The sequence below is a fragment of the Anolis carolinensis genome, chromosome 4, assembly GCF_035594765.1.
Source record: "Anolis carolinensis isolate JA03-04 chromosome 4, rAnoCar3.1.pri, whole genome shotgun sequence".
Taxonomy (NCBI): Eukaryota; Metazoa; Chordata; class Lepidosauria; order Squamata; family Dactyloidae; genus Anolis; species Anolis carolinensis.
In genome coordinates, this window is record NC_085844.1 from 142,302,079 (window position 1) to 142,322,582 (window position 20,504).

General features: G+C 37.9%; 1 long non-coding RNA gene across 1 annotated transcript; it reads left to right on the forward strand.

Annotated features, from left to right (window-relative positions):
• The first annotated feature begins 3,885 nt into the window (after positions 1-3,885).
• On the forward strand, positions 3,886-20,297 carry LOC134298288 (uncharacterized). Its single transcript, XR_010005291.1, has 2 exons — positions 3,886-12,758; positions 19,744-20,297. It is a non-coding gene; the product is annotated as an uncharacterized LOC134298288 (long non-coding RNA).
• Positions 20,298-20,504: the final 207 nt, after the last annotated feature.

Below are 20,504 nucleotides of genomic sequence, written 5' to 3' on the forward strand. Positions count from 1 at the left end.
TCGACTGTAAGTCCTGCAAGGCCTGGGCGCCTAGGCAGATCAGGGCCTCGACAAAAGTCAGGACACGAAACAGAACAAGGTAAGTTTCAAAAGCCCATCTCTACTGTACATACACTGTGTTTGTGTGCTTTTTTCTGTACATTTCTCCCAGAAATATACAATTTAACTTGAATATATTTGAATAGAAACCTGCATAGCATCGTTTTCAGAGGTGTAAACAACATTATATATCTATAATTATATAACTATATTTTTATCCATGTATGGTCACAAAAATTGAATTAAGTGCATTTTATTAAAATGCCCATATTCATGTGAACAAATCTCTCTCTCACTCCTAATAAAGGTTTTTATTTATTTCTTGATGCAAATCCTCACATAAATATAATCCCAATTTTGAGACTATATGGAGTTCCATTATTTTTCTTGCTGGAGTTTATTATTTTGCCCTTTCTTCACACCATTAGTATTTTCTTTTAGTCAGATTTATAGCCTAGTACCCCTAAGGCATATTAGTGTAATTTAAAGTAGTTTTTTTTGTACTTTGAAAATGCAAACCATCTTTCTAAAATGTGCTTGGGGGTATTTTTTTTTAAAAAAAAATAACAATCCTTCCAACCATATAGTATCCAGGCAGCCAGAGCTTGTGCATCTGTATACCTTTTTCTCTCTTTCTTATTTGGAGAATCTAGCCTAAGAAATACCATGGGTTTAATTTATAGAGCTGACAGAAAGACTACAGAAGGTAGACTGCTGAGTGCAACAGTCCTAATCTAGAAATCAGTTTGATCTGTCGTTCCACAAAATAGTGCTTTGGGTTGCCAAAGCTACAGCTATATTCTTGGCTGTGGCTCTGGGGACAGAGACATTCGGATTTCTCCCATTCATAGCTAGGAAATATCTGTAGTTTTAAACTGCACATCCCAGTTATGGGTCAATGACGAGATTGTAAAATGTCTCTTAAAATGGCAGTTATCAGTCCTCTGCTATTCCTACTGATACCCTTGACTTTAATTCCAAAACATTAGGAGAGCTATCTTGGCTTTTGTAGCCCAGCATTTTGTTCACACAATATCCAACTAGCTCCCTCTGGGAAGCTCATAAGACCCTACATCGAGAATTTATCTTACAAAATCGATTTATGCTAAGCTAGACAAGAAAGTGGCATATCTGTTGAATGTTGGATCCTTCAGTACATTAGGGGAATACTCATTCAGAGTTCAATCTTTTTAATTCATAGAAAATAGTTATGGATGGTGTGATCTTCAGATGTGTTCTGTCAGGTTCTATGTGGCCAATTGTCAAGATCTGGTAACTTTGGGCAGCTTTTTGTCTCAAGTATCATTTGAAGTTCCATTGGTGCTGACACCAATTTTCATCCACTACCTGCTCACTTTCCCATCTGTAGTCTTGGCTTAATGAGTGACTACTGTTGTTGGATGGGCAGTTATCCTCATAAATGCCCTTGAACCTAGTTATTCAAGTTGTAATAGGTTGACTATCCAAGACGCTATGCTGCTTGACACAAAGGATAAGATAGCTGTCTTCCATGGCATGTGCTCCAGCCAGAGCCGGCCCTAGGTATTTTTCAAGTGTAGGCAAACAGAATTTTGGTGCCCCCCCCCCCAAAACCAATCACTGAAAAAATAAAAGCGTTGGATAAGCAAAAATGTTGGATAATAAGGAGGGATTAAGGAAAAGCCTATTAAACATCAAATTACATTAAGATTTTACAAATTAAGCACCGAAACATGTTTTCAAGAAATCAACAGAAAAAGCAGTCTCGACTGCGCCCCCGTATGTTTTGCGCCCGAAGTGACCGCTTAATTCGCCTCATTGTTGGACCGGCCCTGGCTCCAGCTGACCGAATGGGCAGCTGAAATTTAATCTAACACTAGTAATGAGGGGAAAAAATGCTATGGAATCGTGAGAGTTGTAGTTTTGCAATGACTTTAATCTTCTCTACCAAAGAGTGCTAATGTCTTTTGAAACTACAACTCGCATGTGGATGATTTTGGATCTTGGAGCATTTCAACTTTCCAGACAGGGGAAACTCAACTTGAAATTCAGAATTCAAAATAAATAAACTTTTAAATTTTCATTTGTACCTCATATTTCATTCTAAGAACTAATGCTTTCTAACAATTTGAATAAAAACAATGGGTTTTTAAAAATAAAAATCTCAAGATACAAATACCCAAAATCATAAATCTTAAATAAATATTAATTGCAATCTAAAATTACAAATGTCTGAAATAAAAAATCAGAAATGTTTGCTAAAATAGTGGTAAATACAATACAAAGCAGAAGCAAACAAGAGCAAATTAAATACTTTCTTATTCCCTGGAAACCTGTAGAAATATATATCTTTTAACAGGTTTCTGAAAGAGGAAAATATTGGTTTTGGAGAAGGACAAACAAATTATGCTTAGAAACATGTTGTGAAAGAAAAGATGTTAAGTGTCTTTAAATGCAAAGCTGAGTTCAGCATGGAAATAAACAGAGTATGGAAGAAGGCACACAAAAGTCTCCAATGTGTAGCGGGGTCTGATAAACTATGTTGCACTCAGATGGCACCATTAATTGAAGATTGCTGAAAAGTATATATTTCTGAAATTAAAGTATCTTTTGGGAGACATATTTTTTCCATGGTGTTATTGTCAATGTCAGGTGAACCTCGAATCATTGAACCTCATTGAACAGATCCATAGTCTCAGGCACTGCAAGCCTTGTGCTTTCTTTTCCTTCTGAAAAGCACAGGATATTTTCTTATTATACAAATAATTTCTTTTTGAATAAGATAAACTACGTACAATGTGGCAGAGGATAGAACATGACCAGTGAGTGGGATGTGAGTGACAACATTAAGGTATATTAAACCTTTAGGCAATATATCTCATTTATCCAGGGAAGCGATGTGCCAGGAATCAGCAACTAGTACAACAAACAGAGGCATGGCAAAGAGACAGTTACAAACTGATATTCCTCTTTTATATTCTTCTCACATTGCCTCCCACCCCCCAAGCACCTAAAATAGAAAAGAAGAAATTCTCAGCAAAGTATTTCACGAATACATTTTTTAAAAAACCTGTTACTCAAAGTTAAAATAGTTCTATTTCAGGCCCAGATAGTGAATGGGCAGGCACAGAGTTATACAGTGTTTGGTGACCCTATCCAAAATATATCACCTGCTTCTGATTCATTTACTTCCTTTTTCCCTTTCAGGAAGAAGCCACTGGGAAGGTCTCCATATATCATAATAATCTAGCACTTAATTTTTCTTCTTGGCAATCCTCATGTGGTAGGATGACCTTATGGGTAAAAAAAACCACAAGACTGCACATAAGAAGATATGGATCATATTTCCTTCCTGAAATATCACCTGAGGCGCAAGCAGCTCAAAGACGGTTTCTTTACTAATGCATACTCTGAAATGGGGAAGAGGAATGGAACAGCATTAATCCACCATGCAGAACTAGATCTTGAAATGAAATTGTTGATGCAATGCCCCACTTGAATGCGCATATGGACTTCCATGAATCCATCACCATACCTTTTGAACTGCGACTTTCATCATCACCCACTGGTCATGCTGGCAAGTTGTTGGTTTTTTTTTTTTTTAGTAGTCAGACATGAAAAGAAAACAAAGGTAGGAAAATGTGCTGTTGAAGGCTTTCATGGCTGGGATCACAGGGTTGTTGTATGTTTTCGGGGCTGTATGGCCATGTTCTAGAAGTATTCTCTCCTGACGTTTCACCCACATCTATGGCAGGCATCCTCAGAGGTGGTGAGGTACCTCACAACCTCTGAGGATGCCTGCCATAGATGTGGGTGAAACGTCAGGAGAGAATACTTCTGGAACATGGCCATACAGCCCCGAAAACATACAACAATCCAAAGGTAGGAAATCTTCCCAAAATCTGCTTCTGTTGTTCACTATGGTAAAAATATTTTCCAAGTGAGTCTTATCTCCAATTTCAATCAAAGAAGAGACATTTTTGGCATCCCTTGTTCTTGGAAATCAGAGCAAAATAAGCTGAGATTTACATTACCAAAAATTTCAATATTTAAAGTTTAAATATCAGAGCAGTGTGGTGTTGAACTTCTACCTTCTTACCTGCGACTCTGACAGTACACATTTATTTTTTAGGAGGAATCAAGCTTCTGTAACTTTTATGGCACTTATTCTTCACACTGATAAAGACATGAGTTATTGGAAATATTTTAGGAGGCACTTGAGAGATGAATCAAAATGCTCTTTTCAATTCCTTCAAGCATTCTTTGGAAGATGACAGGTAGTCCCTTCTCAACTTTTCTAAACTATTTTTTTTTACTGCACTTCTGCTCAGATGGCGGAGAGAGTTCACTATCCCTGGAGGAGCAAAGACAGGCACCTCACAGAGAGTCCTGACATGATTTTTAAGGCTATACTACAGACTGGAAGTGGAAGACACTACCTCCTTCTCACAGTTAAGAGATCAGCAGGCCAGCATTCAAGGAGGTTTTTTCTCAAAGGCCCATGAACTGAACTCAAGCAAATAGGCTCCTGAAGCACAGTGTCCCATTTCTCTTGTTCCACAAGGTTTGGGAAAGATGAGATAGGATTTCATCTGACTCAGAACATTTATTTCTATTACAAGATTACTACATTGTCTCCATTTCATGATTTATGTCTTATTCATGGCTTCTATTTGTGTTATATTTTGAGATGGTTGAAAACTTAAATTTGTATTTATATCATTTTAATGGTTAATTGAGTATGTTTTGCCTGATCTTTGTATATTTGTGGCATTGAATGTTTGTCAGAATCAAAAACTGCACTGAGTCCCCTTGGGGTGAGATGGAGCAGGGGAGAAATAAAATAAACAAATAAATAAATAAACTTGTAGAATACCTCTTTTGAAAATGTAATTGTATTGATGTGATATAATATTTTCTTAAGTGTGGTGGGTTCTCTGATAAATAAAGGGTCTCCACAATGAATGGAATCTCTATTCCTCTGATATGAATTGCCCTACATCACAAATTTTGGGCTTCAATTGCCGCCATTTTCAAATAATATATCAAATTGTGATTATGAGAGTCAGAGCCTAAAACATCTGAAGGGTCAACATGTGTCATCCTTATCTTATGTAATCAGTGTTTTATTTATTTATTTATTTATTATTTATTTATTACAATATTTATATTCCGCCCTTCTCACCCAACAGGGGACTCAGGGCGGCTTACAATAAAACACATATATAAAATTGTACAATACACTATAAAATAGTTAAAAATTATTAACTTACATCAGATATTCATAAAACACATTCTAAAATACAGATGGGCGTGTTCAAGTTTAATACAATTTTCACTTATTTTGTATTATTTAAAATTGTAGGAGCCCCCGTGGCCTAGTGAACTAAAGCCTCGTGACTTGAAGGTTGGGTTGCTGACCTGAAGGCTGCCAGGTTCAAATCCCACCCGGGGAGAGCGCGGATGAGCTCCCTCTATCAGCTCCAGCTCCATGCGGGGACACGAGAGAAGCCTCCCACAAGGATGGTAAAAACATCAAAACATCCGGGCGTCCCCTAGGCAATGTCCTTGCAGATGGCCAATTCTCTCACACCAGAAGCAACTCAGGTTGCTCCTGACACGAATTTTTTTTTAAAATGTGACTACTTAGTATTGATTAAGCGCACATCTAGATGTATGCATATTTACAACCACATACAGATGCATATACACATGCACAGTCATATATAATGACTTTCAGATGGTGGTCTGATCTGACTGTGAAATTAAAAAAAAAACTACTAGAAGTTACTCTTTTCACCAGTGGTATTTGAGATTACATTACAAGTAAATTTGTCTCATCATCTTTTTATTTCCTACAGATAACTGGTCACGAAGGTTGTGGACATTTTATTCTGCTCCTAGACAGGTTAAGTGGGATGTTTTGGTCAAAGGGATGGTCTTTCTGTTTCTCACAGCTTCATAGCTATATGAAAGGCTCACATTGCTTTTTGGATTGTGGATGTACTATTTCAAATCTGCCTCCTCCTTTTCCGCCACATTTTGTGCCTCCTTTCCCCCATCCTTTTTCTTCACCTTTAACCTCCTCCTGCTCATCTCCTTCTCTTTCTCCTCCTTCTCTCATCACACATTTTAAAACATTTTATCAGCAATGAGCATAATTTTTTTTAAATGTACACTTCATTAACTAAATCTTGTTCTCTATTTTTAATGCCTTTTAATTATCAGTCAAGACGCATTTTATTTCTTTGTCTTATAATTAAATCTGAAGAATCCAACTTTTAAAAATGATCCTTGTACTCCAAAGATTCATGTTATTTTCTTCTTGTGTAGAGGCACTATGAAAGAGTGGTCCACTAATACTCTACTTTGGTAAGGAAACCCTATTGTGTTTGGCATTTTCAGCATTACTTTTTAGCTAATCTCCACATGAATTTAATATATACTGTGATATGCTCAATGTATTCCTAACAAAGAGAGCCAAAATGTGCTACTCTTGTTAAGAAGGCAGTGTAGAAAATTCATGCAATTTACTTTTGCTATAGTATCTCATTAAGAAGACTGTAAAGCTGATGTGAGTTTTATGATCTGAAGTGGTGCAGGGATAATAAAATATTATTTCATAGATAGAACACAATAAAAATGCATTTCATTGATGGAACACCCCAGTACTCCTTTTAATAAGCAAAAGGTATATGGTGTTAACATAAAATCTTTTCTGTGATCAAAGTATTGGCAAGGGGCTGTATCAGCTGGACCAAATCTCTTACATTTCTCTGTACCGTATTCAGCATTTAGGGCTAATTATCTCTGAACCCCATTGTAATCTATTGCTCATAGGCCTGGAAAGAAAATCATTCACATTCCACGACAGCTGTTACTTGACAATGGTTGATGTGTCTCCAGTGGGCTCGCTGTTCAGAATAGTTCTGTGTCACCAAGGAGAATGACCTCAGCCCAGTGTGACAGAAATCTCACTGTGAGTTTTTGAGAGCCATGGAAACTAACAGGCAGCATAGTTTCAGGTAACCAAAGGTGACCTGAGCCATGTGAGTCAGTGGCAGAGTTCCCAAATGTCCAGGACTACCCTTGACATGACAGGAATCAACTTGTTTATCATCTGTCTTGTTGCACAGATAAGAGATATGTGTATTGTCTTTTACAAAGTAAAAAAAAATGTGCTGTCAAAAACAGGGAGATACCAACAAGTATGATTTCTTTGTTGGTATCTTAAATAATTGACTTACAATTAATCAATTCAGTAGAGTCCCAAAATTACAGAAGAAATATTTGGAATTTACAACTTAAGCTGTGATGCAAGTTAGTGGCCAGACTTGACTATACAGCCCAGGTGATTATGATGATCAGGAGATGGTCACTGTCCTTGTGATATGGACAGGGCTAGACATGTTACAAGTTCCATGGTCTTTCCTCAGGATCCTCAAGCAAGCCAACTTGAAGTTGTGGAGTATTAGACTATAGTTTGGGCAGGGTACTAGACCAATGTACAAAAATAAAACCTTTATTTGGCTCCTCCGTCTAATGTATTTCTTCTTTTTCCTCTTTCATTCAGATACTAGAAAGCTGCTACTGTTTTTCAAAAACACATTTTCATCCTTGTGTAATGGTCAACTACATTTTATTCCATTTTCAGATCTGTTTGCACAAGACACTATGTGTCTCACAACCTCTGAGGATGCCTGCCATAGATGTGGGCAAAAGGTCAGGAGAGAATACTTCTAGAACATGGCCATACAGCCCGGAAAACATACAACAACCGTGTGATCACAGTCATGAAAGCCTTCGACAACACACTATGTATTTGCTTTCACAACTCATGATCACCTTGTTAGACTTATGTTATTCTATTGAGGATTAAAGAGCTTCTAGCAGAGCATGTAGCTTTGGTGGAAGAGCTCCACATCTTGCATGAGTAACTGTCTTGGTCAAGACATTTTTAATTCATTGGCTTTGGTCTGAGAAGTTGTTGGAAGTGTTTAAATAAATGCTTTGTTTAACAGGGATTTAATATCATTCTGGAAAATAGTGGATATAGATCAGATGACAATGAGAAATACTGATGTTTTGATCTGTACATCATGACTTTAAAATAACTGAAGCAACAACAGAAATGAAAAATAATGACCAGTATTCTAAATCAGATCAAGCCTGCTTAAATATCTAAAAACACTAGATCCCATCTGATTTTGGGAACTAAGCAGGATCAGCACTGTTTTTACTTGGGCAAGAAACACCAATGAAGACCAGAAGCTCCAGATTATATACATTTCAGAGGAAAAGACTGGCAAAACCACCTTTAAGTATTCCTATGAATTTCACAAGGGTGCCTTAAGTAGAGAGATGACTTGAAGTTATTTTTTTAGATTGGATTGTTTTAGATCGAATTGTGAATTGCTTTGAAAAGTTGGAAATACTGTGGAAGCTTGACTTAAAAGCATTCCAACTAAAGAGTGTTTTGAGTTAAAAGCTATCACTCAGTTTGGGTTTCACTTTGACATATGAGCAGCATTTTGAGTTAAGAACTTGTGCCAGAGGGAGCGCTAGTGCCAGTACTAGCATGAAAGTACAGGACTTTAGGGCTTCAAGGAAGGTGCCTCTGTACCTTGTGCCTCCGTACCTCCGGACCTTGTGCTCTTGTCTGCTTTGGGAAATTGCTGTCTGCTTTGCCCTTTTCCACTTTGAGGAACTTGGGGTTAGTTGATTTTGTGTGATTTTTATTCCTGGTATGTTTAGCTTCATGAAGAGAGGGAGAGAAAGCAAGAGAGGGAGGGAAACTGAGCATAGTATGAAGAAAATTATGTTTCTGCCTCTTCACTTTGAGCTTTCTTGCCACAACATTGTGATTCTACCATTTTAAAGTTGATCTTTATTTTTTATTGTTCATGTGAATGTGCATTTATACATTATTTGTTATTTATAAAGTAGATTTTCTTATTTAAAAATATATAACAAAAATGGGGGTGGAGGTTGGGAGGCCGGGACGAATTAATGGCATTTCAATGGGAAAATTCACTTTGATATAAGAGCAATTGGAGTTAAGAGCTCGGTCACAGAAGGAATTACAATCTTAACTCAAGATATTGCTGTATATGGTCAGATCAGAAATTATAGGTATTGGGCAGTCATGATCAACAGAGATTTGTGAGGGTGGGAGGCTGCTTCAAGCTGATGGAAATTCCCCATTCTTGACTCATGGAGGGTAGTGAAATGCTGACTGGAGGACAATGGCATAAGAGAGGGAAAGGAGAGGAAAGTACTAAAATTGGCACATGCTGTATTCATTCCTTATGTGAATCCCAAGAAAGGTGGGAGTCATTTTCAGTAGATTCGTGTCCTCTTTTTCTCTCTTGTCATAGTTGTTCAGTCCTAATCTGCTGCTAATAACAATAACAGATTGAGATTGGTTCAGAATCTGCTGCAGAATGCAATAACCAAAGGGCTGAGTGGAGTGGCCAGTCACACAGATATTATGACTATGATGAAAAACTGCACAGTTTTTGATGTTAGCATACAGTCTCTAAACAATTCAGATCAGGTTATATGAAGATATCTTTCTTTGCTACCTTAAGAGGAGGTCTAACTGGGTGGATCTGGCAATAATTCTCCATGTCTTTGCTATATTAGCCTTTGCTAATTCTTTGGGAGCCACCAACACTGTTGTGCTTCTAAAGGTGATTAAAAATACCATTGCCAAGGCATACTCTGGCATTTAAGTTGATTCTTCTGTGGATAGAGAAAGGGAGAGAAAGAAAGGGAATGAGGGAGGGAGAGGGAAAAGATTGCAGACATATCATTAATCACTTTATGCATTTATATAGATATAATTTATCCTTTTCTTGTCATATTTTCTTTTCGTCCATGTTTATGTGATTTAATAGTTAATTTTTATAGTAACAATTAAAATAGTAAAATAAATGAATAATATACAATGAATTTTGGGAGGTTTAACAAAAACAATGTTAAGGCCTGGAAATCACTATGGATGTCCACAAATAACACAAACCAACTGCATTGATTTTCAGCAAAACTGTAATTGTAACACACAGCAGGAGTTGCATTCAAGCATGTTATTGCATCAAATTAATATGAACTCCAGACCCGAGAGTCTCTTTTTGTACCAGGATTTGAACATCATTTTTTTAAAAATGAAGAGGGTACTGCTAAGAAGAAAAGGACAGGGCTGGCTAAGTTAAATCCAGGGGCATAGGATGATTGTGCCATTTTTTAAAAATCTAGAATGTGACTGTACTGAATATTTTTTGTCTCACGTGCCTGTATACTATTATGTCTCTAACACAGAGTTTTCTTGGCAAGATTTGTTCAAAGAAGGGTATGTCTCTGCTTCTTTCAGAGACTAACAAAATATTACTTGCCTATGTTCCCTGAGTGGGTTTTCATATCTTAAATACATGGTGGGACCCACATGTAAATCCAGTAGAAGAAGAAACACTATCATGCAGAACTTTTCTTCTATTGAGGATTGCAGTCTCTTGGTGTTTTTGTCCACACTTGCATGGTAGTGGTTGATGAAACCACAACTATCTATGGGCAAAGCCAGAGCCAGACCTTGACCATGCCATTCCCTTTCTCCTTTTACTTCTTCCTATTTCTACAAACCCCTTTCCTAACTTCATCTCTTCTTTCCCATCCAGCAGCTAGTGTCAGAAAGAATAAATTATTCCTGCAGTAGACTTTCTCCTAGTCTTGATTATGCCCATTGGGCTTTACCCACTTTCTTCTCCCACCACTGTCACTATTTCCCCTCCCTCCTCCTTTCTCTCTAAGTTTTTCCCATCCATGTAGAATTAAAATAGAGGTTGCATGCAGGTCTTAGGTGCAGCTCTGAGGTAGTTCTAAGACATTTTACTACCAAGGAGAAGAGATGGTTCCAACATGGTTCCTTCCTGGTGGCTCAAATACTAGTGAAGGAGTGAATCTGTTCTGAGTCTTTGGGTGCATTTACACTGTAGGATTCATGCAGTTTGACACCACTTTAAATGCTATTGCTCAATGCTATGGAATCTTAGCAGTTGTAGTTTGGTAAGGAACCTGTGCTCTTTGGAAGAGAAAGCAAAAGATCTTCTGAAACTATAATTCACAGGATTCCATAGCATTCAGCCATGGTTTTTCAAGTAGTGTCAAACTGCATTAATTCAACAGTGTAGGTGTGCCCTTAGTTCAAAGGAACCATCCATGTTACTGAATCCTATCCTCAAAGTTAGTTCAACAATGTAGATGGCTCCTTTGAATTTCAAATCACAACTCAGAAAACAAATCATAGAATCATGAAATCATAGAATTGGAAGAGACCTCATGGGCCATCCAGTCCAATCACCTGCCAAGAAGCAGGAAAATCACATTCAATGCACCCCCGACATATCATAACCCCACTGACATGACAGATACCAGCTGCTCTTCTTCCTGTTTCACGTGAAAAAAATCTAAGGGGCATTCAAATTTTACTTTAGCATTTGCAGGGGGAGCAGTTCTCTGTCACATCAGAAAGCAGAAAGCGAGTTCTAGTAGATAGAGGTTGTGTGACACAGTCAAATTTATCTATCAATAAAGGGAAAGGATAGGAGCTCAGAAGGAACGATGAAATAACTCCCAATGCTACGTATCTCAACACACACCAACTGAGGCAGCCGCTTCATTCTAACCAATGATAGGATTGACCTTGTCTAAACCTATGTCAGAGAACATGCTTTTAAAATTTTAGTTTAATCCTCTCTTTGATGAATAGCATTTGTGATGTTGAGGATCCCCTGGTGGCACAATGGGTTGAACCCTTGTGCTGGCAGAACTGTTGACCAACAGGTTGGCAGTTCGAATCCGAGGAGAGTGGGTGAGCTCCTTCTGCCAGCTCCCCATGTGAGGACATGAGAGAAGCCTCCCACAAGGATGGTAAAACATCAAACATCCGGGCATCCCCTGGGCAACATCCTTGCAGGTGGCCAATTTTCTTACACCAGTTTCTCAAATTGCTCCTAACACAAAAAATGGTGGTGTTGTTGCTGTTTTTGCTGCTGATGATGTGTACCTTCAAATAATTTCTGATTTATCATAAACCCTTTACTGGATTTTCTTGGCAAGATTTGTTCAGAGGAGGGTTTGCATTTACCCCCCTCTGAGTATGACTTGCCAAGGTCACCTAGTGGGTTTCCATAACTGAAAGGAAATTTGAATCCAGATTTTTAGAGTTTTAGAGGATCGCTGAAGAACGATTATAAAAAATTCTAAGATGAAACATGAGAAATTCAGTGACCTCAGCTATTTCTGTGTAAGCTTGAACCATAGTTGCAACCCTGTGCTTTTTGACTGTCAGAGGAGAAACAGCTGAGGCAAAAGTTACCTATTTACACTAGAGCCAGATCTCTGTTGAAGGCATGTTAATTTTTCATGATTTGTTTTCTCAAGAAATAGACTAACTCTAAAAAGCAAAACAGAAGAAAACAAACTACAGCTGACATTAGGCCAGAAACAGCAGCATCCATTGAAATACACTTTTTTCTTTCGTTCTTTCAAGGTGATTGATGCAATTTTCTATTAAAGTTACCTGTGCTAGAATTGTTTTGACTGTAATGATTTTCTGTCCTTTTAACTCAGCAGTCAGAGCAGGAAAACTGGCATGAGTCTCTTTGAGTTCCTGGATGTTCAAATGTGAAGAGGAAGTGAGCTGTAAACCACAGCAGTTCTGACATTGGGGACCGCCAATACAGGTAAAGCTGGCAAATACTAGGGACGCCATGCAGAGACTTTGCAGACTCATCTCTCAAGGCTCCGAATGACCTCAGCTTGCATGAAATCATTTGGCCTAGTTATGTTGCCAAGACTTGAGTTTGGATTCTCATGAGCTTAGCTAGATACTCTACCTAGAGACAAGAAGGATGAATCTGTCAATTCTAGTTTCTGTCACTTTCTTGTCCTCCCCTATTCTTAATCCTGAATTTCCTCAATCTTCAGTTTGCCCCTTGCATGTCTGAATGAACTATTATAGATAAAACACTACAGAGAAAATGCTCCTATTTATCCCCAAGTGTTGTTCATTGCTTGACTCTGTTCATTCACTGCCAAGTTTCAAATCTGGAAATAATCAAGGGTAAGAGAAGCAGTGCAATATGTGGTATATTAAATTAAAATATTATAATTCCTGCTGCTTACTGGGTATAAACATTCAAATTCATTTTTAGACATGCCATCTATTCTTGAGGGGTTTCTATATTTTTTTACATGTTCTCATTGTCAAGAGATTTGGAAAAACCCACAAAATATTCCTGAGTGTTGTTTTTATAGCTTTTAAAATTCACCCTGCATTGGCCACACAGCCCGAAAGACATACAACAACCCTGTTTAACTGTTCTAAGTATGAGGTTTCTATATTTCTATTTTCAAATAACTACACTTCACATTGTCTTTTGATCCTCATTTATTGTCACTGTTTAGCTGCTTGAGATGGGAGGTATATTATTTTATTATTACTATGTCAATCCGTGTCAAGCATTTTGAGCACAACTGGCATAACGTTAATATAGGTACCTCATTTCATGCAATATTACATATAACATATTCCTTGTCTTAATATTTTGTCTGCATTCAGCAGAGTATTTAAGTTCCTTGACTCTATTGTTTGTACAATGAGATGCAATATTATCAAAGACTGCAGAAGTTACTCGGGATGTGCAATCCATTAAAAATGGTTCAAAAGTCATTACAAAACTGGAGGCGATGGCACTTCGATTCCTAAAGTGTTCCTAAAATATACTTACTGAAAAATTAATTATGTTAATGAGAGTAACGAAATTTAGTTACTCTTTAGTTACAGTAATTGCACATGTGCGTAAATAAATTACTATAGCTGAGAAAATTTCATGGGCTCTTTTCTCCATTTTTAAAGCTATTGGGGTGAAACGTGCTATAGTGGTAGAACACATTGCCCACCAAATTTCAGAACTTTTATTTTTGGATTTTTGGGGAAATTTCAAAGTTTTTATAAAAACACTTTCTTTTAAAAAAAACAAGTGCTATCTCCTTGGATTATCTATACAATGACAAGAGATAACGGGATCATTCCCCCCAACTTTCAAAAATATTCATACAACTACTGATCTTAGGGAATTTTTAAAAAGTTTTAACATAAACATTTTAAAAAGCCACAACAGCTATCTCATTGAATCTCTCTCAGATTAACCAATAGAAACCGATATTAACTAATTCTACATTTTCATAGAATCCTAGAGTTGGAGGGGACTCCAAGAGCCATCTAATACAACCTCCTTCTACCAGGCAGAAGGACACCATCAAAACTACTGACAGATGGCCATCCATCCTCTAAACTAATTAACATGTTTCCCCTATAGTATGGGGGTTATCCATTTACAGATTTCTTCCCAGCCCAGCAAAGAGATTTACTTACTAGAAGTATCCTTCAGTCCTTCTCTTTGCAGATTCAACCATTCATTGGAACTCTCGCTGGTTGCTGTTAGGGAGGGACAAATCTCTCTCTCTGTGTTACCCTGATTGCTGCTTTCTGATGCTTATGCATTCTGGGAACTGTAGTTTAGGGCAGGGCCTTTTGATTTCGCTGACATAAGGCCCCTCCCTTCCCAAACTCTTTTCCCAGAGTTCTGTGCTGTCTCCAGAAAACACTGCTCCCTCTGTTCCCCTCTCCTAATGCTAAGAGAAAGGCCATTAATTTACAGAGGAAAGGCAAGGAAGGCACTGAGACAGCCTTTTTGGCTTTGCTATTTGAGCTTTACTTCCTTGCACTGAATATGAAAATGACTTTGGGAGCCTTCTAAAATTTACAAAACGAAAATGAAAAAGTATTGGGTAAGCTTCAATTTTTAAATTTTTAGCATGGACTATGCATGTGTGTCGGATATCGCATCGTAAGTACGAATTATACAAAACTGATCTGACTTACAACACTTTTCCGTTTTTTTTGCACATCCCTAGTAGTTACATTTTGAATGTTTCTAAATTGAGAAATGAATGTGTTTTAAAACCCAATGGGGTGGAGTGGTTATAAGGTTGGACTAGCACTAGGACCACTGAAGTCTACATTGATCAATGACTCTCTTCAAGTGATCATGGGCCATTCACACTATCTCAAGATGATCAAAACCTCTGAACCTAAAATTAATGGCTGGCATTAGAATCATAGAATCATAGAATAGTAGAGTTGGAAGAGATCTCATGGGCCATCCAGTCCAACCCCCTGCTAAGAAGCAGGAAATCGCATTCAAAGCACCCCCATAGTTACAGATTTGTAACTGTTCTGTATTCAATAATACCATATAGTCTTATTTAAGGACCTCATCAGATGGCCCCTTGTAAAGTGAGTAATAGCAGGAAAAATCATGGAGCTGCATAGGGAACCATCTTGCGGTGTTCCCTACTGTCAGGGTCCATGGTATCCCTTCACATGATATTTCCCCACTCTCTCCTGCTTCCTCTTCAACTCCTCTGCATTTTTTCTATGAGGAGTTGGTATATACTTGCTGCCACAACTCTGCTGGCATAAAGCCCCATGGAGTCCTGCCAGAAGTAGCCCTGTGCAGTGGAGAGAAGTGCGGAGAAGATGCTTCTCTTCCTGCATACCAAGGCCATACCAAGCCATCTTAAGAGCCAGCTACAGGAGATCCATTCAGCTGCCAACTGGGCACAATGCAGATTAAGGATATTATTCCATAGGAGGGGGGAAGCAAGGGAAAGTGGGGGAAAGTGTCTTGAAAAGTGTGGCCAGCCATCCCATGACATTTTCCCGTTTTCCCATCACTTTCCTCTGCTTCTTGCCACTTTCTTAAATCAGGAGTTGGGGAACACAATCTTTGCATACCCACGGGCAGCCACTGAAAATGGCTGTGTGTCGTGGGATGTCCTCTGTGGAACTCTGTTTTACCAGCATACGGAGATGGTAAGAAACAGGGGAAAGTTAGATGAGATAATATTGTATGTTTCCAACTCCTCTCACCTATCAGAAGCAAACCCCCTGTTACAAGTCTTTGTTACAGCCTAGATTGTTAGTAGGAGAGAATTGGAAACACTAACCTCTTTCATTTCAGTCAGCTTTTGGGCCTTAAGATGGACTGGGTGATATGGGGCACATCAGGGTAGGGGATGTTATTTAGTTTCAAGTTACTCATATAGAATGTTTGCATATATATGGAATGTTTGCGTGTGTGTGTGTGTGTGTGTGTGTGTGTGTGCATGTGTGCAAACATTTACATGAACTACCTGAAACTAAGTAATATGATTTTGATGGTTTTCTGAGTGTAGCAAAATTGGCCAGAGTCACAAATGTCATATATACCCCTGATATAATGAATGCAATGAATATAGCATCTGGTTTGCATCTACATGTACTTTACTTGATGGATGCAGCATCAAGTGATGGGTTGCCTGTGTAACTGGGCCATCATGGGTGAATGGCCTACCACACTGTTTTTCAGTATATCTAATTCATGCCTTCACATTGCTAGTAATCAAATAGAGAAATCTGCTGTAGAAAACCTAAGTGATAGATATGCTTGTATGAACTGGTCTTTAATGAAAGAATAAGGAAAAGAACATGGGAATAAACATATGGAAGGTTCAGCACAGATCTATTTATAAAATATGTTCTGCAAGTAGCTGGATTTTTCCTTATGCCAGAAACCCCTCACTGCTTCTACTTCTTTATTTATGAATTCATAACAATGTCAGACACCCTTGGAATCAACTTATTTTTTAATAATAAAAAGACCAGCTTGTCCTCTTTGAACTACATCTGTGCATTGGCTTATCAATAAATCATTCAAATGATCTTAGTCATCCACTGTGAAGCTGAGAGGCTCAACTTTGTCTTCACGGACAAAACTCTTTCTAAAAGTTACCTATTCATGGCTATATGAATATTTATACACAGGAAATTTTTCAGAGACTGTCTGGTATCAATTCCTTAAAGCAGAGGTATAATTGTTCTGAACTGATTTTATTTTTGGAACATTATGAAATAGAAAATTAAATATTCATTTATTGGTATACCCCTTAGTGCTGCTCATCTAGTTACAAGATAAAATTTAAAAGCAAATATAAAAGAATAGAGAGATATAAAACCTCCAGTAAGACTGTTTCTAAACATAGTGACATTTTAAAAATCTTTCCTTAGTTTAAAAGGCTTACTGAACAAATATTCCAAGTTCAAAGAAGGCACCGTCTCATCTTGGTGAACTAGAAGTAGATACAGCAATTTATATTTGGTACATGGCAACCATTTTCAGAAAAGACAGATAAATACAATTTTCCTGGATTATGAAGTTTTAGTTAACACTGGTTCAAACTATTTTATTTGTCATATGAAAGGTAAAGCTTCTGCCCTCATCTAGCCATCTTCTTCTTGTATCTTCAACACTAACGGTACAGCCTATGCATGAAAAATCCACTCCACTGAAGTTTTTGAAAGCAGACTTATCCAATTTTGTACCCACTAGACCAAGCTCAGGGGCATATTTGGATCCATATATTTCCATATTTGTGATAGATTCCAGAATATGTTTGATAAAGTAACACATTTGAAAAGTATACACAGCCCATTATATATGTGTGTGTATCTATATACAAAATATGTACAAATATGTTTTAGTCAAATTGAGCATTTCCTGATCAATGTGCTCTTTTGACAAATTTGCATAAAATAGCAGAGGTTTTCCATCAGTCTTCAGGAAATTGTCATAATAAAATGTTGTTAGTTTGTGGAAATCAAATCTGTCCATCATGAAACATAGATTATTGAATATACTAATGTGAAAAATTAATAATACTCAGATAAATAGAATTAACCTATCTCCTAAAAGTTCATGAGATTTTTAGGAGTAACAGCAGGGCTTGGAAAACTAAAAACAATTGACTAAGGTTCTGGTTGGGGGGGGGGGAGAGAGAGGGTCCTGGCATGTTAAGTATTAAAATAGCTTTTCCAATACTTTAAACTAGGTAAGTGGTTGTGATATCTAAAGATCTATATGATTTGGGTCAAGTTACTTAAAACTCTGTGGCTTAAATCCTATAGTAAGTCCCAGCTAAAATAGACCCATTGAATCAATGAGATTTACTTATGTGTTGGCCAAATGTTTAGGACAGTTCTGCACAATAATGCAGTTCAAAAACAACTCACAATAATGGTGGCCAAAAATGTGCACCACCAATGTGCCCTACAATACTCATCCAGGGTGAAACAGTGCTTTTAAAAATCCCAAGAAAGCCTGAATTCTTTTTTTTAAAGTGTTATGGCAGATGCCAGTGTATCTTGGATCCCCAGAGAAACAGACTCCACATAATGTAGAATGCATTGACACCCATATGCAGTGTGGGCTTGGCTGAGCAGCAGGAGGTTAATTGACCACCTAGGATGGTAAAATGATTACCTCTGCTGCTGTCATCCCTCCCTCCCCAATCCCATATGACTCTGGTGCACTGATAAACATGGCATTGGAAATAGAAAACAAAACTCCTGCGAAAGCAGTTTGAGACCAGGGTATGTGTTCACTGTTACCACCTTTTGGTCTCAAACTTGTTCCAGGCATGGGAATCCTGATCAACCTGCTGCAAAACTGATTCTTTCCATACTGGATTATAGTGTCAGTGTAAAAGTACCCCCTGACACTGAATGAATCGGACTTATCTAGTTGGAACTACAATATACAATCCTGTGTGTATTTATTAAGATCTGTAACCTATTAAGTTCATGTCAAATTGTTCCCCATTGAGTGTGTGTGGGATTGAAACCTAGCTCAATTTTTCCCTGGGATACATTTCTTATATATGATTACATTCTGCAAACACATGTCTACAAATATCATCTAGCATAGGAACTCTGTCCTGAAGTTTTGTGTTGAATCAGACATGGCCTAGCTTTGTACACATGTAACTGTTGAAGTGGGAATGATTGTACATAGGTTTGTTTAAATGTAATTGAGTTATAGTGATGCAATGTGAGCTGGGGATTGCATCATGCACTGTCTGCTGTACACTATGCAAGTGTGTAAAGAGTTAACTGAGTATTGCATCATACAGCAGAGGTGTTGATATATATAGCCTTCTGCTTCCTGTATTCTCTCTCTGGTTATCTGCTCTCTGCACTCTGTCTGTATGTGTATCGTCTTGTGAGAGTTTTCCGTTCGTCAGTAAACCTTTTTATAGATAGCTGAAGTCTCAAGCCTCGTTACTGGTGCCAGTGCTTCTACGTGGGTCTTCTGCTGCATGTGTGCTTATCCAAAACGCGCTCTGACAGTAACTGCCCTCAACTCCAGAGTGCATTACTTTTGCAATATAACAAAGAATGTCAGATTTGTACCAGGGAAATTGGTGTTGAAATCTCTACTTGATCATGGAAATCAATGGGTGACCACAACTTAATTTTTTTCCCCGCAGGTTAGTTACAAAAGAATGCGATAATCACATGCATATCATTGGATAAAGGCCTGGATACAAATTAAATAATTAATAATCATGATTTTTAAAAGCTATATATCTGATGGAGAAGCAGAAAGGCAATGTCAGTAAGCTTGCATATTAAATTTCTGGCTACCTTTCAGGTGGCAACTTTCTTGTTAGATTGGAAAAAGCACTCTGAAGTATGAATATGGACAGTATTATCATGCTTATTTTGTTCCTAAACATGCCATTTAAAAAATTCATAACATTTCCTCTCTTTTTTTTCTACATAAGGTTATGTTTAGCCTGCAGAAGAGAAGGCTGAGAGGAGACATGATAGCCATGTACAAATACGTGAAGGGAAGTCATAGGGAGGAGGGAGCAAGCTTGCTTTCTGCTGCCCTGCAGACTAGGACACGGAACAATGGCTTCAAACTACAGGAAAGGAGATTCCACCTGAACATCAGGAAGAACTTCCTCACTGTGAGGGCTGTTCGACAGTGGAACTCTCTCCCCCAGACTGTAGTGGAGGCTCCTTCTTTGGAGGCTTTTAAGCAAAGGCTGGATGGCCATCTGTCGGGGGTGCTTTGAATGCGATTTCCTGCTTCTTAGCGGGGGGTTGGACTGGATGGCCCATGAGGTCTCTTCCAACTCTATTATTCTATGGTTCTATGATTCTATGTGACTGGAGGGCATATTTTCAATTTTTCACATTTTGGGATATTTGTGAAAATTTCATGGCTTTTACCACAAAGCACAGTGTTTTCAATAAAAATGAAGCATGTCTGTGTGTATGTGTGCATACGAGCATGTGTGTAAATGAAAATATAATAAACCAACTGGCAAAACATCTTTTCATTCCTTCACAAGCTGAAACTCTGTTATAACATTTTTCCCCCAATGGGATATTAAGACCTGAACTTTCACCCTTTTACTGAAGATAACAACAATAGTTAGATTCCTACTGGCATAGGGTCAGATTTATTATTTCCCCATGATTTCAGACATAATGAAAACAGATTGCAAGTTGTAAAACCACATGGCTAGAATAACAA